We start from the raw sequence: 15,542 nt of genomic DNA on the forward strand, positions 1-15,542 counted from the left end.
GGGTCGGGCTGAGGCCCATGGGCACACGAAAAACACCGTTCTCAACAGAATGCAAGGCCTTTCGAGGCCGTTCACAACAGAATACACTAAACCATCAGAGTATAACAGATAAGACAATTGAGGTGGGGACATTGATAAATACTTGGTAGATACCCCCTTACCAGGGTTGACAACCTCCCAGTGTCAATTTCTGGACAAAGATATTAAGATAGGGGAAACCAAGGCTGCCATCCAATCTCTAAAACCAGGTAAATTGCTGGGCCTCGATGGATATACACCTAGATTCTATAAAAAAAATATGCTGCATTACCAGCGCCAGTGCTTTAAAATTCTTTAACTCTTTGAGAACTGGGACAAATCTTTCGGCACAGGCTAATACGGTGGGGATCATTATCCTGGCAAAAACCAAGCCGAGATCCTACATTATATGGATCCTATAGGCCAATTTCACTCCTGCTTATCTGTTAGGTTCAGAGTGCAGCAGTTAGCAATCTGATATCTATCTGCTATCTGATGGGAGGAGCAATCAGATAGGAGTTAGCAATCTGTTATCTATGGTGTTGGAAGGCTGCTTAGGAGACAGCAGTCTGGAGGTATTTGTGGGTGGATCCTTGGACCAGTGGCAAATGACCATGCCCTCGAGGGAAGATCCCGAGAGGGCCCATTGGTCAGGAGTAGAGTATGGAGACAGACACACACTAGTTCATTTATTAAACAGTATATTGAACCACCAGAGGTGACAGTAGTGAGCTGGAACGCCCGGCTGGGCTGCAGTCCCTCAGATACTGGAACGGCAATCCCTGGCGGCTGAACTGAAGAGAAACTGAAATATAGTGAGTAGGCAAGGTATGCAGAGTTCAAGTACCAAACCAATTGGTAACACTCACACAATGTTTCATAGAAGCCCAGAAGCTGGAATGTATAGGCCCTCGAGGAGCGAGTACATGTTCCAGGGAAAGCTCTGAGAAAGTGATAGTAACTCACTGAAGTAGTATTGCAGTGAAGACTTCCAGGCAGATGAGAATTCAGCAACAAGTCTGGGAACATAGGCCCTCGAGGAGCGAGTACCGGTTCCAGACTGTAACCTGAAAAACAAGAAGAAAGTGAGGCCCCCGAGGAGCAGGTACCCCTGGTAAGTCTGAGGAGGCAGAGTAGCTCAGGTAGCAAAACCCTATCCTTGCTAACTCGATGTGTTAGCAAATTCTGAGACCTTAAATATCCGTTGCGGGTGACGTCATCTATGGGAGATGCACCGAGGTTCGCGCCATTGCCGGTACATCAGTTAGGGCCGTGCCCCACGCGCACCCCTAGGTCTCTCAGGAACATGGCGGTTTGCAGCGTGGAGTCAGTCCGGGGAACGCCGGAGGACTTCGGCAGAGGACGTCGCGCTAGCCAAACTTCCCATGGGCGAAGAGGGAGGCGCCAAAGAGGTGAGGAGGGCGGAAAGAGGGCGGAAAGAGGGCGTCAGGCACCGACAGAAACAACAATATCGATGTCAAACTATTATCGAAAATCCTAGCAAACATATTAAATTGTTTTTCTGGAGAAGGACCATCGCTAGTTAACAAGAAACTGGAGGGGAGTGGAGTAGATGTAACTTCATTTACAGTAGAGAATGTATGGGAAGAAATAGGGAAACTGAAAGTGGACAAAGCCATGGGGCCTGATGAAGTTCATCCCAGGATACTGAGGGAGCTCAGAGATATGCTGGCGGGTCTGCTGTGTGACCTGTTCAATAGATCCCTAGAAACAGGAGTGGTGCCGAGTAATTGGAGAAGAGCGGTGGTAGCCCCGCTTCACAAGAGTGGGAACAGAGAAGAGGCTGGTAACTACAGACCAGTTTGCCTCACTTCGGTGGTGGGAAAAGTAATGGAGTCACTGTTGAAAGAGAGAATAGTGAACTATCTACAGTCAGGAGAATTGCTGGACCAGAGGCAGCATGGATTCACCAGGGGAAGATCCTGTCAGACAAATCTGATTGACTTTTTTGACTAGGTAACCAAGGAATTGGATCAAGGAAGAGCACTCAATGTCATCTACTTGGATTTCAGCAAAAGCTTTTGATAAGGTCCTGCACAGGAGACTGGTGAATAAAATGAGAAGCTTAGGAGTGAGTGCCTGGATTGCAAACTGGTTGACAGACAGAAGACAATGTGTGATGGTAAATGGAACTCTCTCTGAAGAGAGAGTGGTTTTAAGCGGTGTACCGCAAGGATCGGTGTTGGGACCGGTCCTGTTCAATATCTTTGTGAGCGACATTGCGGATGGGATAGAAGGTAAGGTTTGTCTTTTTGCGGATGACACTAAGAACTGCAACAGAGTGGACATGCTGGAAGGAGTGGAGAGAATGAGACGGGATTTAAGGAAGCTGGAAGAATGGTCGAAAATATGGCAGCTGAGATTCAATGCCAAGAAGTGCAGAGTCATGCATATGGGGAGTGGAAATCCGAATGAACTGTATTCAATGGGGGAAGAAAGGCTGATGTGCACGGAGCAGGAGAGAGACCTTGGGGTGATAGTGTCTAATGATCTGAAGTCGGCGAAACAATGTGACAAGGCGATAGCTAAAGCCAAAGAATGCTGGGCTGCCTAGAGAGAGGAATGTCGAGTAAGAAAAGGGAAGTGATTATCCCCTTGTACAGATCCTTGGTGAGGCCTCACCTGGAGTACTGTGTTCAGTTCTGGAGACCGTATCTCCAAAGAGACAGAGACAAGATGGAGGCGGTCCAGAGAAGGGCGACCAAAAAGGTGGAGGGTCTTCATCGAATGAGTTATGAGGAGAGATTGAAGAATCTAAATATGTACACCCTGGAGGAAAGGAGGAGCAGAGGTGATGTGATACAGACTTTCAGATACTTGAAAGGTTTTAATGATCCAAAGACAACGACAAACATTTTCCATCCGAAAAAAATCAGCAGAACCAGGGGTCACGATTTGAAGCTCCAGGGAAGAAGACTAAGAACCAGTGTCAGGAAGTATTTCTTCACGGAGAGGGTACTGGATGCCTGGAATGCCCTTCCGGAGGAAGTGGTGAAGACCAGAACTGTGAAGGACTTCAAAGGGGCATGGGATAAACACTGTGGATCCATAAAGTCTAGAGGACGTGAATGAAGAGTGGGTGGCTCGTGGGAATGACGGCTACTACCTGGAGATAATACCCTTAATCAATAAACATACACACGGTTAATCTGACTCCAACATTGCTCTAAGCTTCAACGGCAAGAGGAAATGTGGAAAAAAGGATTTGCATTCACAAAAAAGCGGGGAGTAGCTTTTGTTACGGTGGTTACTACCCCAAACCAAATAAGCCTGATACTTCACTTTCAATGCATATCCAGCATAGCTCTCTGCTCAATGGCAGGGGAGAAAGACTGATACTTCATGCATATCCAGCATAGCTCTGCTTCAACGGCAGGGGAGAAAGACTGATACTTCACGCATATCCAGCATAGCTCTCTGCTTCAACGACAGGGGAGAAAGTTTGATACTTCACGCATATCCAGCATAGCTCTCTGCTTCAACGGCAGGGGAGAAAGTCTGATACTTCACTTTCAATGCATATCCAGCATAACTCTCTGCTTTAACAGCAGGGGGAATGAAGAAAAGTGGATCTATATATAGACAACAACCAACAAGGACTGAATTACATAGTCTGGGTAAACAAATAAGCATGGGTGTAGCTTGCTTACTGCGGCGGTTACTACTCCTAACTAATTAAGCTAGATATTTCACTTAGATGCATGTATTTATTTATTTATTATTTTTATATACCGACGGTCGTTGGGAACATCCCATCAGTTTACATTTCCAACACTGTTCTCTACATTGTTGGTGGAGGTGGAAGGGAAATAGAATCAAAAGGTTACTAAGAGCCAAGAGTAACAGATAAGTATGAGAAGGAAAAAAAAAGTGCGAAACTTGTTGGGCAGACTGGATGGGCCGTTTGGTCTTCTTCTGCTATCATTTCTATGTTTCTATGTTTTATCGCTCAGTTAGTACACACTGATCAAGTGGGGTTCATTCCTGGGAGAACAGCATCAGATAATGTTCACAAAATTCTGGATAACATCTGGTATGTGAAAAAACATAATATCCCAACGCTAGCCTTATTCTTTGACACCGAGAAGGCACCTGATATGGTGCACTGGCCGTACCTCTTTAGAACTTGGAGCGGATGGGATTTGGGGATCCCTTCAATGGCTTCATCAGTTGTACAAGGAACCTAAGGCTTGTATCAAGATTAATGGAGGCTATTCGCCTACTTTTACAGTAGGAAGGGGAACCAGACAGGGTTGCCCCTTGTCACCATTGTTATTCGCCTTATTTTTGGAACCTTTTATGATTCGCATTAGATATAATGTTGACATTACGGGGATTACTATGGGACAGATTACCTCGAAAATTTCATTATTCGCTGATGACATCTTGATTATGCTCACTAACCCTGAACCTCACTTACAAAGATGACTCGAGAAATGGAGATTTTTAGTGGGGTATCGGGGTTCCGTGTCAATTGGGAAAAGTCTGAGATCCTTAACCTTAACATACCATTGAAGGAGGCTAAAACCCTGCAAAGACTCTTCCAATTTAAATGGGCAAAAACACAAAATAAATATTTAGGGGTGCAGCTTAGGCGAAAATACAAATTAAATATTTAGGGATGCAGCTTAGTGCTACCCAAGACCTGTTTCAAATAAATTTTGTACCCTTATGGAATAAATTGACTAAAGATATGGAGGAATGGAGTCATTACCACATATCATGGATGGGTCGAATGGCAGTGTTAAAAATTATATTAATTCCCAAACTTCTCTATTTCAAACCTTACCTACCAAGATTCCCCACATGCAATTGAACATATGGCAGAGGAAGTGCTTGACCTTTATCTAGGCAGGATGGAGGCCACAGGTAGCTAGGCGGGTTCTATACAAACTTAAGCCTCAGGGCAGGCTCAATGTTCCAGAGATTGCTAGGTATTATTTAGCGGCCCAGTTTAAGAAACTTGTAGACTGGCACAGAATGTGCTACCCCAAACAGTGGGTACAAACAAATCAAGAAATCTTAGGACAAGTTCCATTACAAAGCATACTCTGGCAACCACGAAGGACTTGGACCGTTGAATCCAAGTCACTTCTTCCTCCATCCATTACCATATCCCTAGACTTATGGCAACAACAAGGGATGCGAGTCTGGGGTATGAGAGAATATCATGGTAGTACCAGCCTATATGCCAATAAGGATTTCAAGCCCAGTTATGAGAACCCGGCATTTCAGTTATGGAAGAATAGGGGGATATGGACATGCGATCAAATTTGGGGACCATGAGGGCTACGGACATTTATGGACTTAGAGAGACAATATGACTTACCTGATTTGGCGATATTGCCTTATTTGCAAATACGTCATTTTGCCCTTACCTCTATGATTGGATTACACTTACAACAAGACATAACTTGAAAAGCTCTGCAGAAATGCGGATAAGTCCACGAAACTGCTCTCAGTCATTTACAGACTGCTGGGACAAATCGATGAGGTCAAAGCTCCACATCAAAGAGCATGGGAGAGAGACCTCCAACTAGATTTGACATCCCAGGAATGGAAGGGAATCTTTCAGGATCTGGGCAAAGGGTACATCGCCTCTCACCTCATAGAAAATTAATATAAACTGTTATACCGATGGTATTTGTACCCACTAAAATTACATAAATTTACATCTGCATCTTCAAATATGTATTGGAGAAATTGTAAGGAGAAAGGCCCGTTTCTCCACATGTGGTGGGACTGCCCAGTCAAGGGTTATGGAGGAGGGTGACTCAATGGTTGAGAGAACTGGTACCCGACATCCCCATGATCGTGCCAGTTCAAGCACTTTTAGGTAAGGCAATTAAGGGGATATCTGTAGAAGATAACAGACTAGCACATCATATTCTAACTGCCATCCGCTGTGAAATAGAAAAAGTGTGGAAGTCCTCTAGTGCACCAACACAAGTACTTATACAACAAAATTATCCAAGATAACAGCTTACAAACGTAAATGTATACTTAAATTTGAGAAGACATGGCAGGCATATCAAGCATGGAAGACTCAGCAGAATGCTAGTGTAATTAGATGTAATTAATCTATTGCTAGTTGTAACTGCTGTAAATAGTCCCTTCTGTAAATAAGTTCCTCCTATTTCTTATTTTTGACGGTTGTTCCTTACTCTCTTTCACGCTACCTATCTTTCTCTCTCTTCTCCTGTCTCCCTTACCCCCCTCCTTTTTTCTGGCCTGCTCCCATCCCCTGCCCCCTGTTCATTGTAATTTCCTCCTTTAATTGAGTTACTTGTAAACCGGCGTGATGTGCCATACGAACGTCGGTATATTAAAAGTTGTTAAATAAATAAATAAATAAATAGTACACAAGTTGCCTAGGATGACCAGTGTAGTCAGCATTAATAAGACATGCTCTTTGTAGCGTTGGTAAGCGGAATCGGAACACCTCTATCTCCATTGCTTCTTCTTTGCTACTCTTCATATATGAGAATCTTACATGAGTACCTGAGGGGGGGTTGGGGAGGGATGTAATAGTTGGTTTTCTTAACAGTGAACCCAAATACAAGATAGATACATTTGTTTTTAGGGGAGGCTTTGCTGTCTAAGTTGAACAGGTTTTGATATTACAGTATTTATCTGATGTTTAGACCATTTCCTCCCTGTATAAGTTTCAATGTATATTGTGTTATGTTCAAAAAAGTAATAAACTTTAAATTACAAAACAAAACAAAATACTACCTTGGCACATGATTCAGTACATGTTGGCAGGAGAGTCGGGTACCTTCACCGATGATAATGTCACATGCACAAGACTACTTAGCCTGCATGGAGTTGGATTTGTTGCCTCAGCAAGAAGGTCTCCTGGTTCCTGCCACAGACTCATTGGCAGTCCTGGGGTGAGTGAGGTGGCTCACTGGGCTGTTCTGCAATCTGCTGAATGTAACAGTACCCCCCTTCAAAAGGTTCTTCCCCAGTCTTCTGGGCGTGGGCTTCCTGGGGAATCTCCTGTGGAAATCTTAGTAGTTGCGGGGCTTGCAGAGTATAGGCTGGTTCCCAAGAATTTTTCTCTGGTGAAGGCTGAAGAGAGGTTCCGAATTCAGGCTTTGGTCAAGGCTGGCAGCAAGCAAAGATGATCGGTGGTCACAGGCTAAGGTTGAGGCAGGCGACAGACAAGGATGGTCAGGTCTTAGGCTGTGGTTAAAGCAGGTAGCAGACAAGGATGGTCAGATCACAGGCTAAGGATGGTACCAGAGATCAATCTAAGGCAAGGCTGGAGCATGGAAGGCTGGGCAAGAGTGAAGATGAGAAAGGCAAGGCAAAGCTGGACAATGTTGAAGACAAGGAAGGCAAGGAAAGGCTGGATGAGGCTGAAGGCGAGGAAGGCAAGGCAAGGCTGAAGACACGGAAGGCTGGTGAGGCTGAAGACAAGGAAGGCAAGGCAAGGCTGGACAAGCCAGAAGACAACAAAGGCAAGGCACCAATGCAACAACTTACACTACTAGAATTGTAGTCAACCCATTGCTAAGGCATCTTGGAGTTGGCACAGCTAGGGTTTAAATACCCAGCTGTGTGATGTCATCAGGGAGTGCAGAGAACTGGTTTCTTGCCATGGGGCCTTTAAGTGCTAGCACATGCCATGCGTGTGCTCAGGGGCAAACCAGAGGAAGAGGTCAGTGGTATTCCCAGCCACGTGGAGCTGCAGTGCTTGGCCAGTCAGGCGTCGTCGGTTGAGTGCACCGGCTCACAGGGCTGTCTCACAAGTTGTTAAACATAACAATACCCCCCTTCTAAGCCCCCTCTTCAGGATCCAAGGTTTGGGTTTGGAGGGAAATTGTGCATGGAATTCTTTTACCAGAAGAATTGCCATGAAGTTGATGGAAAGTTCCCAAGAATTCTCCTCTGGTCCAAAGTGCTTCCAAGCAATGAGGTAGTCAAGTTTGTCCGGCAAGTTGGCAAACATAACATCTGGCTCATTTGAAGAGCTGTTGCCATTCCTCTAAGGCTAGCTTGACTGCTAGCAGCTCACAATCTCCAATGGTATAGAGAGAATTTTTTCAAGATATAGGAGCAAGACTTGAGGGTACCATTATGGTTGTGTGGCAGAAAGACAGCACTTACCCCAAGGTAGTTGCATCTAACTCTAGAATAAAGGACTTGGAAGGGTCTGGGTGATGCAGACATGGATCATGCGTGAACTCCTCTTTGAGTTGCTTAAAGGTTTGAGGAACAGCCGTGGTCCAATTTTTAGTGTTTGAACCCTTCTTGGTAAGGGCTGTGAGCAGGCTGCCAAGGTGGAGTAACCATGAATAAATTGCCTACAATAATTGGTGAACCTCAGATAGTGCTGCCGCATCTTGAGGCCCATGGGCTGAGGCCATTCCAGTATGGCCTTCAACTTTTCTGAGTCCAAGAGTAAACCTTGGCGAGAGATGGTAAATCCCAAGAAGGGAAGTTCTTCCTGTTCAAAGGTACATTTCTCGAGCTTTGCATAGAAATGGTGCTCACTGAGTCTCTAGAGGACCTGTTTCACATGACGTCAATGTTCCTTCAAAAATTTAGAGAAGACTAGGATATCATCCAGATAGACCAACACATGTGAGTAGAGCAGGTCCTAAAATATCTTGTTGAACATAAATTGGAAGATTGTGGAAGCGTTGCACAACCTGAAGGACATCACTAGGTATTCACCACGGCCAGACCTGCTCACCTCATGCAGCCCTCCACGAGCGCTGGCCTTGCCGCGTCCACGGCATCCTGCGGCTTCTCCCGGGCCTTCAAGACCTTCTATCTCTCCCGGCTCCTCACTCCGAGGCTCGGCATCCTCGCTGGCGTTGGGTCTGCCCCTAAGCGCGCGCGCGGGGAACTCCCAGCCATTTAAAGGGCCAAGTGCGGGAAACTCCTCCACGGCGCGCCATGATGACATCACCTGAGCCCTGTATAAAAGACAGGGCTCAGTCTCCTGATCCCTGCCTTGGCAATCGGGTCAACACCGTTGGTGTACTAGTTTGCCTCCTCGTTCCAGCGTCTCTGTGTGTTCCTGTATCCTTCTCAGGTAGTACCTCTTCGGACTGACCTCTGGTACTGACCATTCTTGTCTGCCGCCTGAAACTGACCCTCGCTTGCCTTGACTATGCTCGGACTGACTCTGGTATTGACCCCTGCTTTGGCTGACTACTCCTGGACTGAATCTCTGGCTCTGACCTTTGTGCTTCACTCGGACACTCTCTTCTGGCCTACTGTCACTACCAGCTTGGAAACTAACCACGGCTTCCACTTGACTAGATCTGCAGGCACTGCCTGCCTCGCCCGGAGAACCTTCCTGAACTGTTACCTCCCTGAGGGCTCCAGAGCTTCCAGTTTGGGTCAAGTCCATCCACTCTGCATTAGCCACGCACCCTTGCTCATGGTGAGCACACCCCTCTGCTACCTCTCTGGGAGACTACCAGAGGCCCACCTAAGTCCAGGTGGTCCAAGTACCCAAGGGCTCAACCTGCGGAAACCCCAAACTCTTATTGGTGAAGCTCCAGCTAGCCTCTGTCTCCTTGTATGCTCTGCCTCCTGGTGGCAGGTGTCTCTGGGTCTGACCAGAGGGCCGTATCAATCCTGCACCAGGCCAAGGGTCCACCTCCAGCGTAACAGAAACATTTCCATTCTTCATAAAAAGAATAAATAATAAAATCAAGAAATATAAAACAATCATAATAATAAAATCATATTCATAAAAAGAATAAATATTTCAAACAGTTAATGAACTGAATATCCACAATTCCCAAACACCAATAAAATATTTCAAAACATCTGATGAATAAAAAAATGCAACAGTCTTATGCCCCACTGGAAATTGCCGGAGGAGAGGCTGGTAATTTTCTTGGATTTTTCTTATTTTGTTAAAATAAACAATGCCTCATACTAAAAGAAAGGAATGACTAAGGGGTGAGAATACCAACTCACCCGTACTGGATCCCTGACAGCTCCAAATACCTGTTGTTTTTTTTTTGCGGAGGCTACACCTTCAATTCTGAAGAGCTCGGTCCCTGGGGGAACGGCTCAGGTGCGTGCGCCATCCCCCTTGACCCTGGACACGATGCTAAGCCCTGGATCACCGCGCAAACCCGCTCACCCCAGGGACAGCATTGTTCCTTGCCCTGCCTCGGTAGAAGCAGGAGCGGCCATGGTAATGGCCTGGGAAGGAAGCAATGGAGTCAGGCGTGCTGGAGCCCTGGGAGGAGACAGCGAGTTACAACGGCTGGAGGAAGAAACCCAGGAGGATTGGAGAGACCGGCAATGGCCTCCATATCGCTTCCCCAAGAAACAACTGAGCTTCTAATGATACAAGGTTCGGGGTTGAGTGGGGAAACTGATGGTGAACAGGGACTAATGCAGCTATCAGTTTGTCCTGCAACTGCCAGACCTAATGGAATGACATTGGATGGGATATGGACTATGTTGAATACAATTGAGAGTTCCATTAAAACTTTATCACTGGCAACCGTTGAAATAAAAAATCAAACTGTGAAAAATAATAATCTAATAATAAATTTTAATAACAAAGTGTTAGACCTGGACAAAAGGATGACATCGGTTGAGGTTAAACAAACCAAATTGATTGATACAGAACAAATTACATCAAAACGACTGGAAACTGGAAAATGCTTTAAGAGCACATAATCTTCGTATTTTGAACTTTCCAGAAATTAAATTGATCTCTCCTTTGGGGTTATTCAAGGTCTAAATAAAGCAAATTTTGAAAATTCCTGAGAGTGCTATTCCGGCTTTTTATTTGCAACAAAATACTCAGATAGAAGAACAAGGCTCTCCTTTGGATTTGACAAATATATTGGAAATGTCCTCAGAATTTGGGGTCAATCACAGAAAACCTTTGCTCGTGTCTTTCGCTTTTCTTTCTGAATGTAATCATGTAATGCGTTTATTCTTCAGAAATAGACAAACTCCTTTTTATGGTAGTCCTGTATAGAGATGTGCATTCGTTTTTCACAAATTAGACAATGTCAACGACATTGTCTAATTCGTCATTGTTCGGCAATCGCAAAAAAAGAATCAAAATTCCACGAATTTTCGGGTTAAAGTCGTTTTTTTAATTACTGCACACTAACGGATGTTAGTGCGCATGGAATATCCGTTAGTGCGCAGTCCCTGGACTTAGGGCGCAGTAAATGCCGCCACACCATACTGCGCAGTAACTCTGTATCAGTGTGCACTACGTGTATGACAGTGCGCATTGATATATGTTAGTGCGCGGTAATGTAAATTGATACTAAATTGACACTTTTTTGTCAATTTAGGGATGAATATGTATTCCTATTGGGTGTCTTCTTGTTATTTATTCATTACCAACAGCCGAGGTGCTGTTTTTTACAGATTGTTTTATATGGGGGGATGGGGAATGGGAATGGGGGATAGAGCTATTAGCTTGACAAAAGTTCTAATCCTACTGTAGTGTGTCTGTGATTATTGTGATTATGCCATCAGTCATGTGACTAGAATTTGTTTGTCTATTCTTCTGTTATCAGGCACTGGCAGACGAAATGTTTTGAATTTGCCAATCCCTGTGCTGCAGTTTAGAAAGGGGATCGTTGTTGCATTGTATATGCATAATATTCATATGCATCATTTTTGAATTGGCCAATTAAATTAATAGGTTTATTTTCCCTCCTACTTTTAGTCACTAGCTATAATAGCTATATAATAAGGGTGCTCTGCTTGTGTGTTGCTTTTGTTTTGTGGGTTTGAGGAGAAAACATCAGCTCTTTATTCAGTCATTAGCTGCAGCTGTTGATTGATAGTTAATATTATACAGTCTTTATTGTTAAGGGATAGCTGGCTTACCTAGCTTAGCTAGCTGACACTAGCCAGCCAGTAGCCACAGTAGCCTATATAGCTAGCAGCCAGTACCAGTAGTAGCCAGTGGCCACTAGCCAAAGTAGCCATAGCCACTACCAGTGAGCTTGCTAGCTAGTACTGCCTACCTAGTGGCAGTGCTACTTTTTTCTGTTTCTAATTGAGTGAGCTCTTCGTTCGCAGCATTCCTAGCCTAGGCACCAGCACTCCAGCAGCAGTGCTTATAAAGAACAAGGTAGGTGCTTTCTGTGCATTGCAGCAGTAGAGTTTTAGTAGATTTATATTATATCATATTATATAATATTATATTTATTGATATTATATAGATGTATTAATTTGTTTAATCTACTAGATTTATTATAGCTAGCTTGGCTATTAGCCTAGTGTCACTGGCTAGTGGCTAGCTATTAAAGCCAGTGAACCACTACTAGTATAATATATCAATTCTACTACTAAACCTATAATTGGCCAATAGTCTATCCAATATCCTATATTATGTATCTGCTCTGTGGTCTTGGGCTATATATCTAAAAATACTTTCATCTTGTCATGTTCTAGGAGCTGGATCTTTTTTTTATATATATATTAGTATCCTTCCTGTCCTGTGAGTCTGATTCCAGCTCATGTCTCTGCTCTGAATGATCTCAGGTGTATCATCCGGTTTCCATTCCTGGGAGTGGCATGTCCCAGTTCAGTAATTTTTCCCACTATTGTAGAAGACAAGTCTGCAGGGACTCTTGCTTTTTTCAGGGATTCATGTAATGTAAGTTCTTAAAGAAATATGTGGCTGGAAGTTGCAGACTTTCTCTGGATACCAACTATCCCTTTGATGCTTGTGCTTGGCTTGAGGATTCTGCTCCTGTGTGTGAGATTTGGGGGCAAGACTTGAAGTGGGAGGGAGAAGTTATTTTAGTCCAAAGAACAGAATAGACCTGAAAAGGATAGGAAAAAATAGGAATAGGATTGCAGTGCCACAACTGCTATAACCTCAATGCTTGGCTTGCATGTAGTATTAACAGAAAAGCCTAGCCACTGCCAGGAGGCTAATGTAATGAGTGAGATACTGCAGCCTAGTTTCAGTCTGCTGCAGTTTGATGCTCTGGCCAATGCATGGTATAAATAATATAATACTGCAATTGCAATATAATATAATATAATATAATATAATATCTTTTACCGGCCTATCTTCCTTCCAGCTTGTTGCAAGCTTCCAAGTTCTCTCCCCTTGTTGATTGTAATTTTTGACTTATTCCTACTTATTGTTATCCTTCGTTTACGTGGATTTGTTACTCTTGTTGTTTTTCCCTTTTGTTAATCTGTAAACCGATCCGATATGGTAATTTACTATGAAGGTCGGTATAAAAAACTGTTAAATAAATAAAATAATATATATACTATATCAAATTATCAATTGTCAGTGTCACTCACTGACTATTAATAAATAATCACTATATCCTTCTTTGTCCTGTGGTCTGGGGGTAGCCTATAGCAAATTAGCAATAGCTAATGCTATTAGCTCAATAAAGTTTTAAAAATAAATACCAAACGAATTTATTAACTTGTTTAATCTACTAGATTTATTATATACTTCTTTGACCACAGGATCATCATGCCACTACCAGTACCCTCTGGAAAAAAATGTGGTGCTAGTACTAGTGCTACCGGAAAGAGCTGTCTGCCAGTCCCTAGAAAAAAACTGCAATTTTTTGAGAAGAAAGAGGATGTAGAAGAGCAAGGAAACTTGTTGCAAAGGAAGGAACGAGCAAAATTTGAGGAAAAGGTGAAAATCTTAGATGAAAGAATGGTGCTACAGAAAGTCTTGGATGATGATGATGAATCAGATATTGAGGAGGAGGAGGAGGAGGAGGATGATGATCAGGAGTTCTTGGCTAGTAAACATTCTGAGGAGGAGGAGGAGGAGAGCACCAGCAATGACAATGTTAGTCAGATTGCAAAAACACCAATGAGAATGACTAGTACTGCTACTAGTCAGATTGTAAAACAAACAACTACTGCCAGTGCCAGCAGTATTGATGGTACCCTGTCCCCTACACCATTTGAACATCCACACGTGATTAAAACTACTACTACTACTATTTCTACTACTAGTATGAAAATGACAAGTATCCAGCCTAGAGTAAGGAACAGTACAAGGACATCAAAGATTTGGAATCATTATCATGTTGTGGCTGACCAGAGATTTGGACAATGTATCCATTGTAAAAAGATGGTGAGCCGTGGAAGAATTATTGGACATCTTACTAACAGCAACATGAAATATCACCTTGAAAGAGAACATAGAGCACTGTTGCTTGCAGAAGCTGGTCCCACCGTGCTTGCCCAGGCTTCAAGTAAAGCAACAGGGAAACAGCCACAGAAGGAAAGTAGTACTAAAGAAGATACAGATTGTGTGCATCTGCAGAAGCAGCAGTCTTCTCCTCCTCATCCCCAGCAGCAGCGGCAAGCTACCATGGAGCAGATGGGGTGGTGTTCTTCTGCAATGTCACAGAGCAGGAAGCAGGCAATGTCCAAAGTGGGTACACAACATATTGCTGTAATGATTGCTTTGGATGATCAGCCACTGCAGATTGTAGAAAATGAGGGATTTAAACAGATGTGCCATTAATTTGCCCCTTACTACAAACTTCCTTCAAGAAGTACATTTAGCCGTCAGGTGCTTCCTTCCCTATACAGAAAATGTCGTGCTGAAATGCAGATTGTGATGGCAAGGGCAAAGGGGAGGAGCATCCATCTCACCACTGATGTTTGGACTAGTATGAATGCAATGCATGCATATTTGTCTCTAACAGCACATTGGTGGCAGCTGGATGAGGCATTATTACCTGTAAGCAGCACTAGCAGTGGCAGCAGTAGCACCAGCAGCTCCAAAATGGTTTCGCCAGGATACCATTGGGCTTTACTGCATGCTCAAGTGCTAGACAAGAGCCACACTTCAGAAAATATCTTCCACGCAATTCAGGGGATGATGGAAAGATGGAATGGGTTCCTTAGAAGCAGTGATATGAAATGCTTAAATGGATATTTCATTACTGACAATGGTTCCAATATTAAGGCTCTGGCTGATGGTGGATTCAAGGGCATCCAATGCTTTGCACATACCCTGCATCTGATAGTGAGGGATGCTTTGGGGCTTAGTGGCAAGGAAGGTGGCACTAGTTGTAGTAGTCAACTCCTGAAGCGGTTGATTGAAAAGTGTCGCAAAATAGCTGGGCATTTCAACCGCAGTGTGAAAAGTGGGAAGCAACTCAGAAAGAGGCAAATAGCAGTTGGCGCACCTTTGCACAACCTTCTTCAATATGTGCCTACCAGATGGAATTCCACCTATCTTATGTTGGAGAGGTTGTCTGAACAGCAGACACCTCTTCATGATTTGGCAATGGCAACCGAAATTGGATTGGAAAATCCTCTTGAATGTCAGGACTGGACAAACATTGCACAGATGGTGCATGTCCTCAAACCTTTCAAAGTATATACTGATGCATTCAGTTCAGCTACGGCCACATTGGGTGGTGTCATCCCTGTAATAAACTATCTGGAGGAGGTATTAGAGGAATTTCTGCATCAGCCAGATTTCTCTAAGGAAGTGTTACTGCTTGTTAAATACTTAAAAGAGCAAGTTGAAAAAA

The sequence above is a fragment of the Rhinatrema bivittatum genome, chromosome 7 (genome assembly GCF_901001135.1).
Source record: "Rhinatrema bivittatum chromosome 7, aRhiBiv1.1, whole genome shotgun sequence".
Taxonomy (NCBI): domain Eukaryota; kingdom Metazoa; phylum Chordata; class Amphibia; order Gymnophiona; family Rhinatrematidae; genus Rhinatrema; species Rhinatrema bivittatum.